Here is an 8,980-nt window from a genome sequence, read left to right as displayed (position 1 = left end):
ATCGGCAAAAGAATCAGCTTTCACCCGAGAGCTGTATGAGCAATGTGAGGGATCAAGGCACGTTTGCTCCGAGCAGACTGGTAGATGCCGAGGGTATCGATCTGAGGATCGAGGTCTATCTTCTCTTCTCGGATGAAGAGGTCTGTTTATGCATCCTATGCAAGGTAACTACAACAACACGAGGGAATATGAACGCAAGTTGAGCACTTGGTTTGGTGCTCCATGTTCTCCTTAGAAGACTGTGTGAGCTCTGAGAGCCGACCTAGTCAGCCAGGCCTGTGATCAAGAATGGTCTAGACATGGTTTTACATTATTCTATTGAGCTTCAGTTGTAAAATGTTATTCTATTTTATTCTTATTGTATTAATAAATCATTTGATTGTATTTAAGTTGTATAATTTTATTTGATCATATTTATATTTTAATAATATAGTCTTTATTTGACATTGTTTTATTACTATGACTGTTATTTTAGCTTTAAATTCTAAGAGAGAGATTTATTCTCACGTGCATTTGTCTCAAATTTTCAAATTGCTGAATGTTTTTGTCTTTTCAACTGTTTTCATGATCCACACTTGTAAAGTTTGATTGATTGATAGATAGATAATAGTGATGCATTACTTTGCACAATATATATATAATAACTGATGCACTTAATGGGCTCTCATATTGAATGTGGTCATTTGCCCGTAGCAGTCCTACTATATCCATTCAAGTGTTGTTAATAACTTTGTTATTATTGCTTTTCCCAACATCATGCAGCCTATAAAGAGAACAGGAAGCTTGACTGTGCTGGTGGTTTGTGTTTATGCTGACAGAGACACGCTGCAGCTTTAAAGACACATTGAAGTACCGGTTCTTCCTCTCTGCTATTTATGCTCCTCATCCAGTGGGCAGTTAATTTTAGCCATGTCATCCATCAGCCATGCCTGTTCTACTTCCTAAACCCTAATCTCTCCCTTGGAAAATAGCCTAGTCGACTCCATTGACATTGCTTTTGACTGTATTGGGAACAATGGACACATCTCCTAAATACAAGAAAAAGGTATAATGTTCTTACAGTGTTTTATTGAAAGTAATCTTTGTATTACCTGGTTTCCAGTAAACACTCAGAAGAATGCGAACAGGCTCTCTCTGGAGATGTCAGCACGCGCTCCAGCATCACGCACTGCATGACGGAAAAGAAGAGCGTCATCCTCGTCAGGTCCTGAGGAAATCCCAGCCGTTATTTTGAGACGTGTCAAACGTACTACGCAGTGAACTAAAATGTCTCCACTTAGCCTTTAGCTCAGTTGTTTCTGGCATCAGAGTGTTGGACAAAGTCAGAGAAAAGTGACCGTTGTAGAGGTATAATGTGACACTTTGATGTTGAAAATGACCATTTACCACTAGCTCCACCTCGCACTTGAATACTATGAAACAGGTCAACTGAACCATTGAACAACATGTTCTCTTACTGTGCCTCTGAAGCAGTCAGCAAATCACATCGGTCAATCGACTGCAGTCGGATTGGGGTTTTGACGTCAGGAGACCGATGGATGCGTCACGTTCTCCTGTCAACAAAGTTACAGGGCACAAAATGAACAGAAACATACATTCACTTGCTCTGATGTAGTTCAAACTGCTGTTTTGCCATCACTCAGTAGTGCTGCATTAATGCTTATAATATCTGACTCATTCCAAGAAGACTTTATCTGAATAACTTCATGCGCTGTAAAAGATCTAAGCCTGCACAAATATGCCACCCTGTGTTAAGTAAGGGTATTGCTTTTGGAGGGTTTGTTTACATCAGGAATAAAAAGTGCGTATGACATAGAAACCTCTGGATGGATGGAGCCGAGTCAAGGTATTGGCACAGGAGGCGCACGCACTTAATGTTGACAAACCATAAAAGCATCTTTAGAAAGAATCAATAATACAGTGGCTTTTCTTTAACTATTGGAAGGACATCTATTTCTGCAAATGCACAATGGGAAAAGCAATCTTATAACATTTTAACTTTAGGTCTATATTCAACAAAATGCTGTTGAATGAAGTGGCAACTTATTCTACATTTCTTTACTTATGTTACAATTTAAATGCAGTATGCTCAGCTGCAAATAGTATTAACTACATACAGCAGGATGCAATAGTGACGCATTTCAAAGTGTATAATTTAACATTCTTGAAAAGGTAGCCAAAATATTATTTTCCTTATGAATGATGTTTTTTTTGTAAATGACAACTAGTTAAAAGTAATTCCCCTCCTCTGTAACTTTAAAATAAACTTAGAACATTAACATTCAAAGATATAACAAGTTTAAATCAACCATATTCAAGTCTAAACTACTACTAACCAATAGCATAGACAGACAATAACAACATCTACTACATAAATTAAATCATTACGCAGTACCGCATGGCTGCAAAGACGCACTCACTGCTGGAGGTAAATTGAAGTGCGCAACACCCTCCTGCAGCAAGCCTCCAGCACACCTCTCCATCCCACCCTGCTCTCCTGCCCTCTCGCTGGCTCTGAAGAAAAATCTGGCACAAATCCACCCCAGACATGTTTCATAAGGAAACAGCTGTGTTCAAACACCCTGCTTATTTCCGGGTAACGTTAGAAACAACGCTGGAAATTGCGCACTAGCCTAGATCGCGATTATAAAGTCACAATCATGCGAAAAATGATCTCCTTTAATAGAAAAACAACAACAACCGTATAATAGGTTGAAACAAATCATAATTAAACAGCCAAATCACTAAAACAATAGAAGCACTGTAAACTAAATCCATATAAATGACGGTACAGTATATGAAAGTGTATAAGCAGTATCTCTTGGAAGGTACGATGGCTTACCGCCTCTTTCGTAACACGTCCGGTCCCTTTACTACTCCGTCACCGCTGCCATTACCTCCCATCAAGCTCCCAGTTATTATGAAATCCAGAGTGGTCCCTTTAATGACAAACCCTGTCCATCGACATGTTCACAGCGACACAAACAAGCCACGCCCACCACACGCACACCCCCGTGTCCTGATTGGACGTCGCTCCGCAAGGCGTCAGCGGGATCACATGCTTTTGACGCAAGTTTACAAACACGCGCAGAGAGCGAGTACGGAGCGTTCTCTTTAAACGTCCCATTGTGCAGAGTACAGGGAGAGAGAGAGAGAGAGCGCAACGGCGTGGCTAACAGGTTGTATAAGGAGGAGAACACATTCAGACAACATTCATATGATGATAATTATTTTAAGCCCTTACAAGTGTTTTCACTTGTGAATTTGGACAATGTGAGACACATTGGGAGGTCTGCTCTCAGTAATTGATTCCCATTCTTTATACAGACACTTCCCAACCACTTCCAGATATTAGAATGTTGCTAAATATAGCACGATATATATATAGACTTATGAATTAAACAATATAAAATTAACTAAAAGGAGCTTCAGAAAGGTTCAATTATAGCTTGGACATTCTTTCAGAGTACAACAAATATGTCCCCTAATGAGTCACAAAGATATTAGAAAAATATATTATATTTGTAGAGGATAAATTACAACAGTATTAATGGAACATTTGCATCCAATAGGCACCTTAATTTAAATCTTTAAGAATCATCATGAGTCTAATTGGTGCTGGTAAGGTAAGCAAACAATCCTACAACGGTCATCACATTTTTGCCAAAATGTAGCTAAACTGCACGGAAACATGTGACAAACAACTTTTCCTGCTGAAATCTGCTCACTCCAGGTTTTTTTATTTTATTTTTATTTACACACCATCCGATTTCATGACCTCAAGTGCAATTTTTGTTCAAATTATTGACTGCAATTTCCTAACCTAAAATTATTTATTGATACATTTTGCAGTTGCTATTTATGGAGAACATACATACATCATCTTGTACGTAGTAGATGCTCATAATGTGTATGGTATTTTAGTTTGTTAAGGTTATTAAATTTACTTTGGATCGGTCCTTGTACTTCCTTTTGTTGCAGTGACAATTACGTTTGAGTGCAGATCAATTAAGTTAAGCTTTTGGCCCCAGTATTCGGTTAAGAACATATCTAACAACTCAAAGCTTGATTCATGGTGTCCTTTGCTTGTAGACTTGTAGCTTCTGTGAGCTGGAAAAAATGTGAAGCTTGTTAAGATTACTAATGAGATTCTAGAGACCTGCAGATATGTTAATATTCAATGTTGAAATACATTTTAAGAGTTGCATTATTTGTACTTTTCAGATGTGTAGTTCACATTATGTCTATGAAAAAACATGGCTGAACATAAAACTTTAATTGGGCCACATAAATCATATTTCTACAATTATAGAAACGGAAAAGTTTGCTTTTTATTTGATTCATTTCACTTTAGAGTTTGTGGTTTGGCCCCAGGGCCGCAGCAGGGGGCATCCTAACCCAACAATCACACTCAGACTTCACTCTCCTCTGTATGCTTTACTCCATCTATAGTTTGGATTCTTTCAACATGGGCTGATGTAAATCACTTGCAGAATGTACAGTATGTGCCTGTTTCAAAGTGTGTACATTTTAAATGAGCATCTATCATTTTAGTATCTAAAGCCTCAGGTCACACCTTTTTATAAAGACTGATAAATTAGATTAATAGTATGCAGTGGTATTGTGCGATCTGTCTGCACTACTTAAATGAGCTTTAGTAAGTTAGCATTAGTATGCAATTAACTGCGCGTTCTATAGTTCACTACAGGGTGTGATGTGCCTTCTTTGGACAGTTGCATCACTGGAAAAAAGAGACAATCACTTCCAGATTGTTTCCCCTAAGCAGATGTTGGGAATAGACAACGACAGCACAGAGAAATGGACAGGAAACAGACGGGATATCAATTGAAGTTTCCATTGTTGTTTTCCATTTAGGTGTCTATGGAAACAAAATATTATACATGAGCTTTTTAAGTTCCATCATTAGTATATTCATTTCTTTGATAAAGCAGTGCAGTTCTTTCATTTTAACAGTGATTCTATTCATTCTACAAATTCCCGAAAAGATACTATATTGCAAAAGACTACTCAGACGAGAAAAAAAAAAGAAGACAAAATAAAGTCTGAAAGCTTCATACCACATGAGAAGAACCTGTAGTCTATTAACAATAAACACATTTCGTAGTAACTTTTTCCAGGCTAAACGTGTCATTACAAAAGCATTGGATAACACCTTACTGGCCTGACACAGCTGCCTGATGGGACAGTTACAAGGATGTGTCTGGTCACTCCCTCATGCGTGCACATTAGTCAGAGGGGCCCCATATTTGTGTTACAGAGGGTCCCTCCCTTAATCTGGAGCCCAGCTTTGAAACTGCATAGTACATTTCCCTCGATGCATGTTTTTCTTTTGTTCAAAGTATGTGGAAGTATATCATGTTTCTCTTGTCAGGCACTTTGGATTTTGATAGAACATCTTTGTGAGTGTGGGTGGATGCATACTGCTGTGTTCATGTTGAAAAAATACCTTTCACTGCTGCCAACAACGAGAATCATTTCGTCACGGTCAGGTGGAGCGCATTACTGAAACTTCCTCTTTCACTGATTGGTTCGTTAATTGATTTATTCTTAAGAACCTAAAAACAGATGAACCAGCCAGAGTTGTGTAAATGGATTCCAGGTTCAGATCAACTGTACCTTGGTCACCATGTTAACTATTTTGACCACAGATCTTGCACTGGTAGTGTACAGATTCAGAGTTATCCCTATCTGACCCTCCTGCTTTGATACAGTGACGCAAGGGAATTTAATTAGCTGATCCACAAAAATCTAAGTGAGATTAAACTGTCCATAGCAATTCATTCTGACAACTGTTTTGTCTACTCTCCTCCACAGTAACAGCACATTTACTGAATTGTGTGGCAACTTCCTTTCCAGGACCAAATCTCAGCAACCAGTTCTCCAATCACAATAACAGCTTTATTATATTAGCACCCATATATACTCTGAGTAGAGTAAGCTAGCACTCTAACATGGCCTTTAAATTAGCTACTTCTTACATGTAGCTATATTTAATGTAGCCTAATTATGCATCATATTTAACTAGTATGTGAAAGGGGTTGCCCCATAAAGTAACATAATCGAACTGCAGTTACCTCTACTGAGTGTTTTAAAGTCTTTCAGCTGGTTGTTTTGGTTTGTAAACCTGAAACTGTTGGTTCACCCTCACCCAGTTAGCTAGTCAGTTAGCTAGCTAGCTAGCTGATGATCACAGTGGAGCAGTTAGCAGCTAGCTCCAGTTCCGGTCCATGCAATGTTTGAAAAACCCCAAAAAGCTGCTGGACAGTACTTACCGCAGTTGTGAGGGCATTTTCCTAAATCATCAAAGACTTTTCTAACCACCGGGATGGAAACATATTCCGTCCGCTTGCAGGACTGGAAAAAAAAAACGTTTCATGTTCCTCAAGTTGCGTGACTCAGCCACCTATCCCGCCGGCTGGCTGCCATCTTTGTTTTGATTGGCAATCAGTGGCGCAAATTGGGTAATGGGTTGAAACGATTTCCGTCATTCTGTGGGCCTATTATTGTTTTCTATCTTTAGGAATTGTGGAAATAAACCATTTCGCAGTGTGTCGCAGTTTGTTTTCCTTTTGCAGTGCATGTGAATGACATTATTGCAATTCCGTTGAAATGGTCTTACATCATACACTCAGCTAGACAGACTCGTGACTCCGAATAAAAGTTAGTTTGCACCATATCTGAATGATGTGTTAATGGTTAACAGTTAACCATTGCATTGCCTTTCTTTTGTTTGGGCAACACCTTTGGTTACATTTAATTTAGCTACTGTATTAACAAACACTTGCAGCAGGGAATACAAAAGTGCCAATTTAGAATGTTTATGCTGTTAATTTTTTAAATGTCTAAAGGCAACTGTTTGCTAATAAGATCGCTATATTTCAGTGATTTGATCATAGCTTGTTTCTTCTGCTCCCAAGTGGCTAAAATCAGCTATTGCAAGTTTAATAAGCCTCTTTTGTTTCGATGTAGCCTATGATAAAAATGAAGATTTCTACTTCCATCTGCTTAACCTGATAGAGGCTCTTTTCCCCTTTTTTATCTTGTGCTTAATTGCTTTGGAAATAATACAGTATGCCCATAATAATCCCTGGATATAATGCATATTTATAATGGGAAAACATGTAAACAGAGACCAAATCCTTTATCATGCACAATAAAAGACTCAATGGACTCCTTTTGCTAATTCTGCCTCCTTGCATTCCTGTAACCTTTTCATGAACCTGAAAGTTGATCAGCTTTTAATTTTCATCATCGGCTCACCCTGCGGACCACACCTCCTGACCTCCGAGTCCCATAGCTCTGTATCTTGTGTGCTCCCCTTTACCTCCCACCCATCCATTCCACCCAATATTATCTTACCATCAATTGAGTTTAGAAGGGCGTGCTTTGGCACGGAGAGGGAAAACATGACGTACTTGGCAGCTGTAAGTACACTGAGGAGGAAGCCACCCCACAATAAAAACAACCAGCTGAATTTTGCTCATAATCCCAGATTCCACTGCACATACACTACTCTTGGCTCGATGGAGGAATAGAGGGGTGGAGAAACTAAAGAGCTGGATGAGGTGAAGGATGGGAGGAGAGCCGGCTGGAGCTGGGGGGGCTTGTGTGACATTGAAGAAAAGCTGTGGAAGAGAAGATTTAGAGTGATATACTGTAGGCGTACAGGGGCCAATGGGTGGAAAATATTAAGGGTCAGTTCATCCAAATTATGTTTATTCACTTACTTCTGGTATCTGGACAGTTAAATAGCATTGCTTTTATGTTTTTAATGTTCTGCCACAATCCCCACTAATACGCTTAATGGTGTTTTCATAGTAAGTAAAATGTCCACAACAAGGTCTCTCCATAAATCCTTTGTTGCAAACAAAGAAAGAGATGTTGCTTTTTCCAGCTCAAAGTTAATTCTATTAATCTCCATTGTATTGAGGCATTGGCGGAAAACCCAGAGATGTATAACTTAAATACCAGGGCAAATAAAACTATCTGCATGGCAAGACACTATTAGGGATAAATGAGAAAATGTAGTTTTTTGTGTGTGTAATTTGAGTGAACCAACCAATTTAAGAGTGACAGGCGGGAGAGCGGGAGGAATTAGTGAATGTGGACCAGACAAAAGAGACTCACTATTTTCAAATGGGAGAAGTCTGTTTTCTTTAATCTAGACACTGATGATCTTGTTTTTCACCTGTCAGAGTCCATGGTCACACAGGTTGAAAATAACAGAGATGTCTGTGTCTGTGTACATACAGCAACATTCACGTCCACTGGGATTTACACCTTTTATATTTGTACCATGCAGCAGTTGGCCATGTCTCATATTTTAGATGACCGCATTGAATCCAATTTATTTATGTCTTTAGTAGGGGCCTTTTATTATGGCTCTGCGGTTGTGGCATATTGTGACAACAGGACTGTTCTGCAGCATTGCTCAATGGCCTATAGGAAATATTTTACTTATAGGGTGTGGGAGGGGACAGGGCAGGGTAGCAACTCACATGGGGCTTGATCTTGTGATGAAAGAAGGGCGTGAGTGGATGGAAAATAAACTAGTCACGCTGTCACATGCTTTGGATGGTGACAGAAAATGTATTGGAAATACGTATATGAACACGATGATGGATGGTGTGTAGACTCTGGACCGATGTGGTGCTCATGAACATGTCCTGTGCATTTTAGAGAAGACAGCTGGTGGATGTTTTCACTGCCCCACCCAAACTGTGAAAGACAAAACAGTGTGGAGTGATGTCATTACTACTGCTTATGCAAACCAGCTGTGTGAACTTATGGGCTGTACGGGATTTAAATTCAGCGTGTGCTAGTCAGAGCAATCATTCCCAAAAGACTGGGTCGGGACCCACAGGAAGGTCGCACAAGTTTTTTTTCGGGTCACCAAATAAATAAGCAGAATTTCTTCCTGTCTTTTATTTAATATTTATATCTGCTGTACACCTTTGAG

The 8,980-nt window shown here is 39.2% G+C and overlaps 1 long non-coding RNA gene across 2 annotated transcripts; it reads right to left on the bottom strand.

The window, feature by feature from the left end:
- Positions 1–415: 415 nt before the first annotated feature.
- Positions 416–2,959, bottom strand: LOC142949742 (uncharacterized). Of its 2 annotated transcripts, none has more exons than XR_012954072.1 (3): positions 2,843–2,959; positions 1,458–1,553; positions 416–1,207 (listed from the first exon to the last, which is right to left on the bottom strand). It is a non-coding gene; the product is annotated as an uncharacterized LOC142949742 (long non-coding RNA). The 2 variants fall into 2 exon arrangements; XR_012954073.1 differs by having other exon boundaries at positions 416–1,168.
- Between the last annotated feature and the right edge of the window lie 6,021 nt (positions 2,960–8,980).

The sequence above is a fragment of the Anarhichas minor genome, unplaced genomic scaffold, assembly GCF_050575085.1.
Source record: "Anarhichas minor isolate MPS153535 unplaced genomic scaffold, ASM5057508v1 ptg000003l, whole genome shotgun sequence".
Classification (NCBI taxonomy): Eukaryota; Metazoa; Chordata; class Actinopteri; order Perciformes; family Anarhichadidae; genus Anarhichas; species Anarhichas minor.
This window is presented reverse-complemented; position numbering and strand designations above follow the sequence as displayed.